Source organism: Morone saxatilis, unplaced genomic scaffold (genome assembly GCF_004916995.1).
Source record: "Morone saxatilis isolate NCDOM2014 unplaced genomic scaffold, NCSU_SB_2.0 Contig1, whole genome shotgun sequence".
Lineage (NCBI taxonomy): Eukaryota > Metazoa > Chordata > Actinopteri > Moronidae > Morone > Morone saxatilis.
Genome location: NW_023339651.1, coordinates 3516517 through 3531540, shown reverse-complemented (window position 1 = coordinate 3531540; position 15024 = coordinate 3516517). Strand labels below are relative to the sequence as shown.

Below are 15024 nucleotides of genomic sequence, written 5' to 3'. Positions count from 1 at the left end.
TGAAAATAGTCCCCAACAAAAACAGTATTTACATTTAGAAACTACATGGCCCACATACATTTTATTAGAAGATAAGTTCAACTAAATATATAAGTTAAACTGTATAAACTTTGACCCATTATTAGAACATCTCCTCCACAGGAACCACAGACAGGGTACAGAAATTGGAAAGTATTGAGAGATAAATGTACAGCACGTAATAGCACTGCAGCAAGCAGCCAGCAAGCTCATAAAACATTGGACTTTGAGCCTGGCTGCATTTACCGTATATATGTTGATATGGTGCCAGGGAGAGCAGCGATGTGGCTGAGGCACCACTGTTAGTGGCTAACATAACAGCTCATTAATGCTTACCGGGTCTTGAAATAGAAAGCAAAAAGACCCAAAAAAAGCATGTGAAAGTCGGGGCGGGGTGGGGCTGGGGATGCTGACATCCACAAATACAAATCAAACTGCCACAGGAAAATAAATGAGTCTGGTCTTCAACTACCACAAAACTTACTTGTGTATGACAGCTGCAAATAACCACACGCACTCAAAAACATCAGCAGCAGCAGGGAAGTGTGGTGGTCAGCTGCGGGGTCGGCACTGTGTACTTTCTGGGCTAATGTATTCGATCTCTCGTTAAGCTAAAGCCTGTCAGAGTAAGGAAAAAAATGTTGCTCACTTCAGTGAGTGAGCATGTAGGTTGGCCACACAGAACACACTCTTTCCTTTGCCGGACCCACTCTGTTTGCCAGGAAACCATTCCCTCTGAGCTGCTAGCAAATAGCCCCTGAGCAGTGGGGGAGCCAGTGATCAATGAGCTGTGGACAGGCTGGCAGCACACAGCTAGTTAGTTTAGTTGATAATGGTCTGACAGAGAGCAGCAAAAACTCATGAAGCCGAGATCCCATCTGTATCTCTCTGTGGTAGCTACAAGCTGGAGGAGTGATGGTTTACACACACGACAGTACACACTGCTACTGTTGGAAACAACCCCCCCCCCCCCCCCCCCCGTCTGTGTTTAGGTGGGTTTCTCAAGGGTGTGTGCCCACCACCCGTGTGAGTGTAAGTTTGATTGTTAATTTTGGCAAGGCATAACATTTTTATTGTTATTGTATTGTATTTTTATTTTTATTAGCCATTTAGAAGTGTTTTTATGAGTGTTAAGTCACACTAAAGTTAGGAAAAAACTATTAGTCTATTATTCAAGTGAGCAAAATGTGATACTCGATTAACTGTTTCTATCATTTATCAAGCAAAAATCTTCAGACAGATTAATCAGTAATGAAATAAACATTAGCTGAAACTGTAATATATTTAAGGAGCATTTGAGATCACTGTCTTCCTTATTGTAGAAGAATCCAATATTACTGATTTAACCAGCTCCTTCAAACGTAAAAGGCCTCTGTGTTTAGCGTAGAGTCAGTCTAATGTCAGTGTTAGCTGGTTAAATCGGTATTACAGTAAGTAAAAAAAATATTATTTATTAAGTTATAGTTATATATGTCTGTGGGGGGTATGTGTTATACAGTGGCCATTTACTGCACAGGCTTTCACAGGCATGTGTGTGTTCTGCACAGCCATGTGAAAAAGAGGACAGAGAGGAGAGTGGCAATAACACATTTACTGTGCCTCAACACTTCTGTGGTGAGTGTGAAAAAGAACGTAAATGTCTTCCGCTGCTGTGACATTATCCAAAAGACTAATTATGATTAATGGTCACCTCTTAAAAACATAGGAAACACCTGTAGAAGAAACTGTAGAAACAATGGCAACACATAGTGAGGAGAGTCATGTCTTTTTTAGTTAATAAACAGAGTCCATGTCAGGGGTGAGCTGGTTGAGCTAATTTGGAAGAATGCTAGGCTGTTCGCAGGATGCCTCAGGCATATAGATTAGATTTTACCTTGAATGGAGCCTACCTGTCATACTTTTTCCAAAAACAAGTTCCAGTAAACCTGGCTCTGCGCTCATTAAAGTCTGTGTGTGTGTGTGACTGTGTGCTGAGTGGCAAATCAGTCATCATCAATTTTCTTGGATTTAAAAGACAGAACAGGTGCACAGTGTGACCCTTTTCAGACAGAAAGTAAGTTTCCAAAATTCCTATCCAGGTGGGGGTGTAAGAATATTCTGTTTTGTGATATTGTATTGATTCTCAAAAACATATATAGAAATAGAGATAGATAGACAGCCAGATAACAGTTTTGAAAATGTGAAGTGAGGGCTATGATGTTGGATGCTACAGGGACAAATACATACAAATGCAGATTCCCAATGGTCTGGTTGCAAAAGTAAACTTGTGTTATTCAGATTGTATACATATGGTGGTGTGTTCTCTATACTATGACACTTTTCCTAAAATTTAATACATATATCGCGTCACTGGATTCTTGCCTGCTGTGTTTTAACAAGTGTTTACACCTGAGGAGATAAAATTAAATTAAAAAGCACAATAGTGAAGAAGAGCAATCTCCCACAAGCAGAGTTTAGTTTAGTTCTTTTTTTTTAATGTGTTGTTTTAGTGCTGTGCACAGCCCCTGGGCTGTATATACAGAAACTTACACAACCAAAACAGTAAAGGGCATTTGTCTACAGATGAAGGATTTTCTTAATAGCTCAAAAAAAATAACTAAAATCGCAGGGATTTCTAAACATTACAATAACAGAGAATTAATACACAAAAAAGCTAAACATTTCCATCACTGTCCATCAAATCAAAACCACTAAAACACAATGGGACTATAAAAAATAGACTCCTGTTTTAGGCTACACCAACTGGCTTAGAGTCACAAGAAGTTGACAGATATAATATACAATAATAAATCAATACACTAATAATACACTGAAAAACAGAAACAGCCTGAGTCTGGACAGTGAGTGACAACTAATGTTACCAAAAGAACCAAATCAATAAGCACTAACGTAAAATTCACTGGATTGTGATGAGGACCAGGACAAATGGAAGACGGATTAGTCTTACTTGGGGTACTGTGCTGCAAAATTAATTCAATGGTTGTGATTCAGTGCATCTACAGTTCTGCCATATAATATATAATATATTATAATTAATAACTTTACTTTGTTCTTGTGTATGTCAAAAGAGTGGACGGATGAAATGTGATACATTATACAGACAGATTATACATCACTACAGTTTTTCCAGTTTTACTGCTGCTGCTGACATGACTGACTCTCTGGCTCTGACTTTACCCTGTGTGTTGTGTGTGTGTGTGTGTGTGTGTGTGGTGTGTGTGTGTGGTTGTGTGTGTGTGTGTGTGTGTGTGTGCAGTAACACATACTATATATACACATGGCTGGATACAGCATGTACCCACAAAAAAATTAGCATGCTACACAGTTTGTACATGTGTGTATGAGGTGTGTGTATGCATGTGTGTGAGTGTGCACTGCAGCAGCTATGTCAGCAGTGGTCCTGTAGCACCAGGTGAGATTTATGAGGTGTTAACAATGCTTGCCTCCAGTCCACTGATGGCAGACTGATCCCACCTCCTCGCCTGCCTGCGCCCCGGCCTAACACCCCGCCTGGCTCCTACTTAAAGACACACACAAGCACTAACAGACACACATTCACATGGACACACGGCTGCATATATGCAAACAGTACCCCCCCTCCCCCTGCACACACACATACATGCACATCAACCCCTGAACCCAAAAGTGTGAGTCTAAAGTCTGCACCACCCCCATCCGCGCTCTGAAAGACTCACTTCCTGGAGCTAAACACACCTTCTAAAATATCCTCCTTAACGATTTTCTTTCCACATTGACGAAATATCTCCTCCTTCTGTGGAGAAATGCCATATATTCCATGGCCTTCGTCTAACCAAAGAGCGTGGACATACTGTCCTATGGGGCCACTCTGATAGAAAAGCTGTGCTTGAAAGTGGCTCGAAAGGTCCTTAAATTGACATGAAGGCTGCTGTCTGGGGTGTCTTGGGAAAGAAATTTAGCCTTTGGCCTGGGGGGTTATTGAGGGCACTTGGCTCTACGAGGGTAAATGTATTTATTGCAACCCCAAATATTTATCGCCATTTTACAGCTGCAACGGTACTGTGGACCCTATGACGTAAGTGTGTGTTGACAGTGACGCAGCGTGCGCATCCCGGCTGACAGCCACACAGACAGGGCTGGTGAAGAGCCAGACAGGGCCGAGCTGGCCGGTAAAAACTTTATGGATTTTCTTATGGCCCACTAATGCTGCGGCCCACTGGGATTTGTCTCGGTATGCACCGGCTTGCAGAGAGCAAAGGAGAGTTGTCTGAACCAGACAACAGCTTTTTTGGCCTGCCATCAAGTTTGTCACTGAATTAATGTTAATGCAACATTTGTCATTTTAACTGATGAAAGCGGCAGTCGGTGCTGTAATAACGAGAAGCTGCAGAGCTTCTTAAGGAGCACTACCTGAATATTGTGTACACTGCTGGCTGCAAATATGGGAAAGTACGGGACTATAGTACAGTATTTATTTTAGCCAATATCGATACAAAATATTTGACTGTGCAACAACAATCTTTAGGCTGCTCAAAGCAACCTTAACTCTAGTCAAGTCTAGTCAAACTAGGTCATTAACCTTTCTTACTTGGGGTCAGGGGTCAACACCCTGGATGTCAATTATTTACAACAGTATCATATCCAATTATGACACAGTCAAATGCTTATAATAGTAAAAGTGACTTCTTTACAACCTCTTCTCCCACTGCAATACAGACGGACACAACCAAACCTAATGTGCACATGCTGCACATGAGGGGGCTGCCACACGAAAATGCTCATTTTATTTGAAAAGGAATAAAACTATCAATATGTAGATGGACAGTGAGATACACGGATCAATTCCAGCGTGAGACTCAAACCTTCAAAGCTGTGCTATTATCCTGGAACAGCAGCGATCACTTTTGTATCACCTGTGTCCGGTTCCCTCAAGTAGCACTTCAACCTGTGACTGACACCAGTCCCCTTTGGTCCAGTATGAGCTCTCTACCGTTAAAGCCTTTCTCACCAAACATCTGTCCAAACAACTCTGGGGGTTATTCTGTCTCACTCTGCCTGAGCTGCTATGCATTATCTCTCACTGCTGTTTCCCTAATGCTGCAGGGACTTAGTGCAGGATTAAACCGCAATTATGCACTTCCCCATTCTCTCCAGCTGTGCAGAGAGGAGAGGAGAGGAGAAGAGAGGAGAGGAAAGGAGGAGAGGAGATGAGAGGGAAGGAGGAGAGGAGAGGAGGAAAGGAGAGGAGAGGACAGTCTGCTGACTGCTGAAGATGCTTTTGCAGAGTCATAGAAACAGAATTTTAATAAAAGTCTTGGTTATTTCAAATTCCTGCCTTGAAGAGTTCCTCAGAGAAAAAACATTTACTTATAGCCAGTTTGGTCATTAATAACCATTAAAACCTTGCAAGATATTATGACAAGTGTGACGCAATGACGTCAAATATTCATGATGTGAACTAGATGAATGAGGAAATACTACAAGACCAAAAACATGAATACTGAAATGAATCAGTTTTACTTCAGCTGCTTACCAGTAGATTAAAAATGTATATATGTTTATATACATTCCCTCTGGCATTCCAATTACTTCAAACACAGTTTCTAAATGAAGAAAACGTATTACTTACTTAAATGCTCTGCCTGCACTTTCTGATTCCCAGGTCATCATGTAAAGAGTTTAAGACATATCACCCCTCAAGTTGACAGGGCGAACACAGACGCCACCTGTCTGATGTTCACTCTCTTTTAGTTCTCTTTTTGGCATCCACTATCTCCTGAGGAAACGACTCTTTAGCTGCTGAATGCTCCACTATGTTCACCAGCTAGTCACTGACTGTATCTGTGTGCTGTTTGGTGCTGAGCAGGTAGTGTATTGGTTTCTATTGATTTTCTGCTGAAAATCGCTGCCTGCTCCGGCTGGAAATGACACCAAGAGAGCGGTTAGAGTGGACAGCTAAACATTGAGTTGAAAATCACTATAAAGCTCTCTAAAGCTGAGTTGAGTAGCAGATTCAGATGAATCATTGCTACGAGCTTCTCCTTTCATGTTGTCACATTTCTTTCACACCCTCATTAGATACACTGTTGTAAAAATATTGACTGTAGCCTCTTTGGTCCAAGTCCAGCCGGGGATGTCATTCCCCCTGATTTCTTGTTATTTCTCTATTGTCAATTCTCTGCAAAAGGCATAAAATGCTTGAAAAAAAACCAAATTAAAATACGTGTATTAAGCCTGACAGGTAAAATACAGGTAAAAAAAATAAATAATTGACAAAGCACTCATTCTATCTGAAGAAGCTTATTATTCCTGTGAGTGCACGGTAATGACTCAAGGTGACCCAGATGAGAGATTTTTATGAATTTGAGATTACTTCATCTAAACTGGGATAGCTGGACTGTAGACAACACTGTTTAAAGGGATTTTACTGTGTAAATCAAACTGAAACTTTAAAGGTTTCAACATCAGATTTTGGAAAGTGAGGGTAACATGACATCCTTGTATCCAGTGGAAATCACACCCCTTGTAATACCTGTGGCAACTCATCAGTGGGTGTCACTGAAGTTTCCTTGTTATAAACTACAGAACTGTGAGTGCGACTGTAGAGAGCGCACAATGTGACAAATCGCTGTGCACAATTAGAGAATGAAGACAGTACAAGAGATACAGATAATGAATCATTGTACAAACAGCACCGACTCCAAAGCAACTGCTTGCTGAGTCTGTGATGTTTAAACACACATGATAAACATACATGTAGAAAACACATGAGGGAGATGGGAAGAACCTACCAGTCATATTGTATGTGTTTGTGTGCGGTTAATGATTTCCCTAGGCCTCCTGTGGTCTGTGTTGTCTCCGCCCTGGAAGAAATGAAAAGAGGATTGTTAGGGTGGGTGAGCAGCTGAGAAAGAGGGAGGCGGGTGGAGGGGAGGAGGAAGGGAGGGATATAGCATATAGAAAACAAACAAGACCATACAGTACAAAGGCCGGCATGGACACCCACCATACCCACCGTCCTCCCTGTGATCCCTGCTTTGTCCTCATGCTTACTTTTCTCTGTTTCTGTCTTTTTTCTGTTAGCTCTTTCTGTTCCCTCCTTCCTTAACTGTTCCTATCTGTCTGTCCTCCCTGTTTTCACAGCCTTTCTCCTTCCTCCTCTCCATTTATTTCTTCCCTCGCTTCTCCTGTGAAAATGTAACTGTGACCTCAGAAGCCCTGCCTGTTTACCTCACATGAAAGCCAAACACGTATCTATGGGCCTGCGTCACAGTCATGCTATATTAAGTGCAGAATCATCCTCCTACAGCTAGCATTACTGGTTTTAATATCAGCATTGGAACTAGAGACTGACAGTGACGTCTGTTACATTTAGAGTCTAACTTTGACATCATCTCTGAGAAGAAGTTGGTGCAGCATTCGTGTGCTAAGCTAGCTGCTATATGCTGCGAACTGCCAAATTTCCATATGGTTAAAGAAGTGGTTCAGCATTCCAGGAAATGTTCGTATTTCCATTCTTTCTGACAGTGACATAACAAAATTACAGCAATATCAATAATTGTTCACTACTAGAGGTGCCAACAAAAGGTAAAACAGAAGTATTTTATTTCAAGTCTGAAGTTCAGCTTTATTCAAAATCACGGCGATTCAGTGCAGTGGTCAACTGAGCGGCAGATAGGTCACCATATGTTGTTCTGCTACATTGACTTTGACGTCAGTTCCTATCTGGCAGTTCCTATAAACCACAAAGGGAAAATGTGATTGTAGCTGTACCTGTGTATTCATCCCTGCTACAATTCATTATGCCTTTTGTCTCCATAGAAATTGCACAAAATTCCACAAAAATACCTACACAACAAAGAGGAGCTAGAGAGAATGAAAAAGAAACAAATGACAAGAGGAAAAGAGAGACTGAATGAAGAGAAAATATAAATATAAATATAAATATCCAGAAATTTGAGAAAGATGAAGGTAAGAAAACCACCTAACCTTAAAAGTGCTTTGACACAGGAAGGGAAAGAGGAAGCTGTTAATGTCTTCACGGTCCCATGGGACAGGAAGTGCTAGAGGCAAAGCATGTGTGTGTGTGTCTGACTTCCTATTTGTGGATGTGTTTTTGTTGTGAAATTAGGAAGTGTCGATCAAAGTGTCAATGTCTCCTGCTGTAATATTGGCATCTAATACATGCTGGTTATGTATGTCACAGTTCTATGTACATGTGTGAACACTATTGTTGGACGGAATCATCATATATACTGTGAGATGATATAAATTCATCAATTGTCAATGTTAGGCTATTGCAGGCGCTGTTAAAAAATCAACAAGTTTTGGTTGATGATGATTTTGCATCAATGTGAAGAAATTAACTGACTTTTCACATATATCATTAATTTAATTTTCTTGCTTATCCAAAAACAGACCTTCCTGTCTGGTTATTTTATACACACTGTAAACAAAAAAGTCCTCAACTTAAGGTCCCCTTACTAACTTTTTCTGAGTAAAGCCCATGTGCTGAGGTCTACCATTGGTCATGGTTGAAAGCTTTGGAAAAAGCCATCAAGTGAATCTTGAATTTTCTCATATTTTATTCATTAGTTTTTTTTTACAAAAACAGCTAATTCGTCGGCTTATGTTATCCACAGTTTTTTAATTCACTCACTAGCTTTTGGGAATAAACTCCATCTGCTGAAGAAGTTTCAGAAGTTTTGTTTTTTATCAACTGCGGTCAAGAATGAATGTTCACAATTAAGTCTCTAAATTTATAATCCAGAAAATGCACTACATCACCACATATGTTGATACAGGGATTTAAAATTACATACGCTGTCGGAGAGAATTTGATCCATTATAGCATGCATGGAAAATGTGATGACAAAGACATGGGTGGGTTGCATTGTACATGGAGGGGGTTTCCCCTCTGTCTGAACATAAAGAATCTGTTTTCCTGCAGAAATGATGCGGAGAGGAAAGGATGGTGAGATGGATGGGTAGACGGATGGTTAGTTTGATGGATGGAAATACAACAGAAGTCCAACATCAGTAATTTCTCTAATAAATGAGGCTAAAGGTTATACACTGAGTTTACACAAAGGATCTCTGTGGCAGTGGACTCACAGTGAGAGGCGGTGAAATGGATTGTGATTGTGCAGTGTATGGCGGTTTGGAATGAAAAGTGCATTGAAGGAATATGGGTCACACATGCCACACAGACACCAGATCAACTCACTGAGGACAACATGGTAAGATGGGAGGTCAACGATTTAGCCCCTGTGCCGACGGTCTGTGACAGGGGCCAACTCAGATCTACCCGATCCACACTGCAGAGCAACAGAAGATGATAGATGGCAAAACAGAAACAAAGAGCTGTGGGGGTAGTGCATTGAATTGAGAGCTTGGGTGTCTTTGGAAGTCAAGTCTCTTCATTTTGCTAACCCCTCCAAGCAATGCTATCGCTGCTGCCAGTGCGGCCTTTTCACCATCCTGCCGACATGAATAGCTCCCTTTGTCGCAGTGAAATTCCACTGGCAAGTCTCTAATTAGCTGGAGGGCTCTTCCCCAGCAGACCTGCATGGGCAAAAAAGACAGGGCAGAGGCAGAGAGGTAGCTCACTGCGAGAAAGCTGGGCAAACAATAAGGAGCCTGAATGGAGAAGCAGTCATATGATGCCCTCCTGCTGGAGCTAAAACTAACTAATGATATAATTTGAGTGTTCTGAAAAGAGGGGAGGAAAAAGACTGTGTGGGAGAATGAATTTCTAGGTCCCCATGCTGTGTTGGTTTTCAAGGCAGGAATTTGACAGGTGGTTAACCAGCATTGGGTTGTCAAAAACCGAATATGAATCCTCCTGTTGGTATTTACATTGAATTGTTGGAGAATGGCTGACCTACAAAAATGTAACAACTATTCCGCCTGTCAACAGCTGACAGGTAGAATTTAAAGGGGAACTCCACCGATTTGACACATAAGAAGAAAAAACTCTTGTGTCTATGAAGGGATACATAGGGATAAAATAACTAAATAAATATTGGGGAGTAAAAATAACCCTGGTGATATCGCTGTGATGTCACCGGTGTCATTATGAGATGGGTTTAAGACCTTTGGCAGAATATCTGACAGAAAACCTGCGTTAATAACTGTGGGCATGAAGTTTGAAAGATGAGTGCATTTAACAGGCAGAAATGTAGGATCCAGTGTTTGTAAAGCTGACTCATGCTAAGAAATAAATGTGAGGATATCTCAGCCTCTGCTGTTTCAATTCACCCACCTTTATGGATGTCGAATACTAAATTGTGTAGGACTGATCTAAGATCATTAGCCTTGTAGAATTATAAATGAATATACAGTTGTCTCGTGTGTGTGTTCTGTACTGTATGTGCGAAACTTTGTTGGCCTTCTGCACATGCTGATGGGGGTCCTGTGTCAAGTTGGATTTCAGTAGCGTTAGTGTGGCATGTGATTACATGCTTATGCTATATTTGCACTGACTGGATAGCTATCTTATATAGTGTATCTAAGCTGATCCTGGTGCAATGTCAAATAATACTGTACAGCATATGAGGCTGGTCTAAACCACAGGTATGGCCATCACTAAACTGTAGCAAGGGTAATACAGCACATATGATCAAAACCTTTCATGATGGATTGCTCTTTTCTTTGCACTGAATAATATATATCTGACACATATATCAAACACAGTCATTTAAAGGTGTTGTCCAAAAGTCACGTCAGACGTCTGAGGAGGCAGCTACATCAGTTGCATCAACAATAAAGTCATGGCAGAGCAAGATGTAAATTGGCAACTTCCTATTTCCTGTTAACAAAGCGACCACAGGTGCTACGAGTAAACAACACAAGGATGGGAGGTTGCACATGCTAATGCACAAAGATTCATTATCAATATTGCATAGCAAAGTGCATCTTAGGTGCCGCAGATGACACCTCTGGAAACAAATACAAAGGTGAAAAGACAGTGAAGATGTTTTTAGACAAGAGAATATTGATCTATGGTTTATTTAAGAAAATATGCAAGATAATGCATTGCTAATCTTTGCTTATGTTGATTTAGTAGCACTTAAAAACATGGAGACCTCGTTCCAATAAAATGCAAAACCAAAAGAGATTGATTATCTGATTATCTGATAGTTCTAAACTAGCCTTAACAGACTGGAAGTTGGGGGTTTTGATAAGATTGATCAAAAGGCTAAGTCCTGTGCTCACAGTGACTGGCTGTTTGACCTATCTGACTGAGCCGGCCCTCCACGTCCCGAAATCACCACCACATCTTTACATTTTCAGAGAGACTGTAAAACCTGCCTTGTAAATACAGTTTATGATGTTTTAACAATCTGACCGCAAGCTCTCATTTAGGGAAGTTATGGGACTGTCATTTAAGTATGTCAGAGATTTATGGAGAATATTAACAGAGAATATTGTTTCCTACTATTTTTCAATCCAACGATGACGACAATCATAAGTGGGTACAAAGCAAAAGGCAGTGCTTTTTCTTGACACTGCAGCAAAGGCTTCGCACTTACAACCCTTAGAAGTTCCAGCTTAGAAGTTCTACATTGCCACAGAAGTGCCTTTGATGCACACTGCAAGAAAGGGTTGTTTTGTAGGATATGTGTTTCTTCTTCTTTCTTCTTACTTCCTCCGAGTGTCTAAAAGATGCCAAAGTGAAAGCACCACCAATATGATCTCACCACATAAAATACCCACAGTGGACTTGAGGATGTCTAAAACAGAAGCAGAAAAAATCCTCCCACTTCAGAGGACATTCAACTGAAAACATCTTGAGGGTAAATTCTGTCAGTGGGCCCCAAGTTCACCACTGCACCCCCTCTCTGGTGGCAAATGTAAGGCTTTGAACTACAGGCTGGAAGGGGTGTGGGGAATTCACTGGCCTGTCAGGGCTATGAGTGATGGCGGATGGGAAAAATCAGTTCCTGCTTCGCTGTTCTGCCTTCGGGGAGATGATCGTCTGACGATGCAGGCAAAAACAAGGCAGTTTTAGACACACCAGCTGCCTCCAGAAAGACTTTGAGGTGAGGCTTCTTAACAACTCAATGTTTTAAAGGGGGATTGCCTTGTGAAGTCAAAGCAGAAGAAGTTAAAAGAGAAGTATGTATTGCAATGGTTTTGATCAACTGGTTATCTAGGTTGGGTGGAGGGAACTTGTGTAACTTCAGCAGAAATTCCAGCCAAGATTCCAGTCCGCATCATGGATATTCTTGTGACTTCTCTGTGGGAAAGGGCTCAAAACCAATCTGTAGTGGCTTGGTATAAAGCAGATGTCCTGTCAATGGCTTTGCTGAGTTCACATGAAAACTGGGACTCCTTAGTGGGATCCTAATCCAGCTCATTAGTACCTGCACACGATCTCCTGCTTCTACTGCATTTAACTTTGACCAACCTCACTTAGTCAAAATAAGTAGTAAATAAGCTCTACCAACCAAAGCTCCTTTTGGTCTTTGGAAGAAGGCAGAACACAGCCAACCCGCATATACCAATGACACGATGAGAAAATATTGTGAAACAATTCATCAGTGCCAGCAGCCTGAGGAATCACAAACTTGTCTGGCAAGAAAGCGCAAGCCAGACAATAAGAGAGAAAAGTTATTATTGTCTACTGTTTCACAAATGCCTTTCTGGCTTTGAGAGAGTGGTGTGCAATCTGTGTCAGGAGGAGTTTGCCTATGTGCATGTGTATGAGGGTATTATGCATGTTGAACTACATTTATTTTGCATTGGGCTGAAAAACATCCAAGCCCACAGCAGTAGTGTGGTTGAATGTTTTCAGTGTAGACAGTGACACAGGACTGAAGCTGCTGACATGCTGCTTTTGCAGCATGTAAAAAGACTCTAACCACAACAATTTCCAGTTCCAGAATCAAATGAGAGAAGAGAAAAATGGGGAAAAAACACAAATACTGTAAGCGCCACAGTGCACCACTAATGAACCCAAGTATACTTTAAATATCAGAGCTGATAGCAATCTTTGAATTATTTGCAGATTAAACTGAGCTTTACTGTTACCTAAAAGAGGAAATTATGTATAAAATATATTATAATACATATAATAAATGAGGAATAATAATTGAATGTATATAAACCTACCAACATCATATTTGTGATGCCAAAGAAACTTAATTTCAAACTGAAATAATAATAATAACTGGACCACTGATAATAGGAGGAATATACACTACTTGAAACTATTGACCTTCTCTTTAAAAAAATAATTTCTATAAAAAATTCCTAGGGGGTAGTAAATAGCAAACTGGCTTTTGTACAAGATTAACAGTTCTGTACAATATATGCACTAATGTCAAACTGGACCTTGTTTTTTCACCAAACTGGGAGACACCTACATCAACTTTATGGAATGAAAGGTAGCTGCTGCCTTCAGTGACAGCCCACTATGTCATGTGTATGTTATCTGCAATGCGAGTCAGTAAAGGCATCATCATGGTAGAACCGCAACATTCTGGGAATTGCATGACAGCAGCACACACACGTAAACACTTCTTTTAGGGAATCTGTACTGCCCATCTGGAATTGATGTAAGTTAGGGCCAAAATGTTTCCGTTATGCTATTTTAGCAGTTTCATGTAGTTCAAAACAAGAAAATGTTTTTTGGTTTGAATGCATTCTTTCACTGTGCCTATAATGATTTAGATGCAGCCTGTAACATCAGGAATCAATTCGCAGGCCATGTGCCATGAGGGTAACAGTGGATAAAACCATTTATTCGCACAAACACGGATGTGCACGCCAAAACCCTCACACACACAAACTACAGTAAATAGCATTCAGGCCAACTGTGTCAATCTCTCCAGGTTGAGGAAGGGAAGGAAGGGGGGTCGGAGGGGGCAACTGAACGTTCATGGTGTCACTCCAAGGGCGGTCGTTTTGTCCTGGTGAAAGACTGGGTTCACTGTACAGGCAGTCATAAAATGCACAGCACTCAGAGAGAAGATGACAAAAGAGAGATGAGGAGGGGGCTAGCAATAAGGAGATAGACAAACACGGAGGCTGAAAGACCGAGGGACACAAGGCCTCGTTGATGAGGGGCTGCACGGTGGACGGTTCAAGGAGACAGAAGGAGGAGGGGGAGTGGGAAGGCCATGGCTAACAGGGAGACGACAATGCAACGGGGCTTGTCAAAATGAAAATTTACTGTTGGGTCAGGCTGCAAATAGCTTTGCTCCATGCCCTCAACACCATATTTGCATGAAATATGTGTTGAGAAAGACAGAAAGGGACACAGAGGGTGAGGAAAGAAATAAGCTCTAGGAATCATTCACTGTCTGTGGCCATGAGATGGAGAGAGATTGTAAATACATAGTTTGAAAAGATGTTACGTTTCATGTTTTTGTTCTGGATACATTAGACATACCTCCAATATTTGCATCTATCACTCAGTGTCCTTTGGACTGGCTTCGTAAGAGTGTGACTACGTTATATGGTTAGTTGATCTGATTGGTTGATTTTGGACAGTGATAGATATTTCATTCAATCACCTGCCAAGTATTTTGTTAAAGAAATGCTTGTAATTTTTAGTTAAACCATTGGAAATTGGATTTATGTAAGTGCCTTTATTACTGCTGATAGCACTGATTTTATATTGGGTTAAAACAAGTTAATGCAATTTATCTTACAGATTTGGGGTTTCTTTAAATACAAGAAGTTTTGCAGGAATTTCAGGGATTTCATGTTATTGGATACCACAGATAATTAGGACATTACTATGAAAGTCCTACATGTGTTGTTGATCCATATGGTGTATGTTTCAACACAGACACTATGAGTAATTCACAACCATTATTAAGCATTTTGAAATGCCATTCTACAAAATTTGCTATATAATACACTGCCATTCTAGATTTAATTTGCCATTTCAGACATGCTGTTAAATATTAGCAGCACTACACTGGTTTGTATGAGTAAGGAACAGAACATTCTTTGTTGCAGTTTTTCCAAGATGGGTCTTCCCCATCTTTTGAGGAGGGTCCAGCTGCGGCTTGG

At 40.8% G+C, this 15024-nt stretch overlaps 1 protein-coding gene across 1 annotated transcript in view; it reads right to left on the bottom strand.

Annotated features, from left to right (window-relative positions):
* LOC118325971 (thyroid hormone receptor alpha-B) overlaps positions 1–15024 on the bottom strand; it is a 119789-nt gene that overhangs the window by 61727 nt on the left and 43038 nt on the right. Inside the window, exon 3 of the mRNA XM_035658849.1 lies at positions 6789–6860. The gene's annotated coding sequence lies outside the window, so the exon portion shown is untranslated. The remainder of the gene's footprint in view (positions 1–6788; positions 6861–15024) is intronic.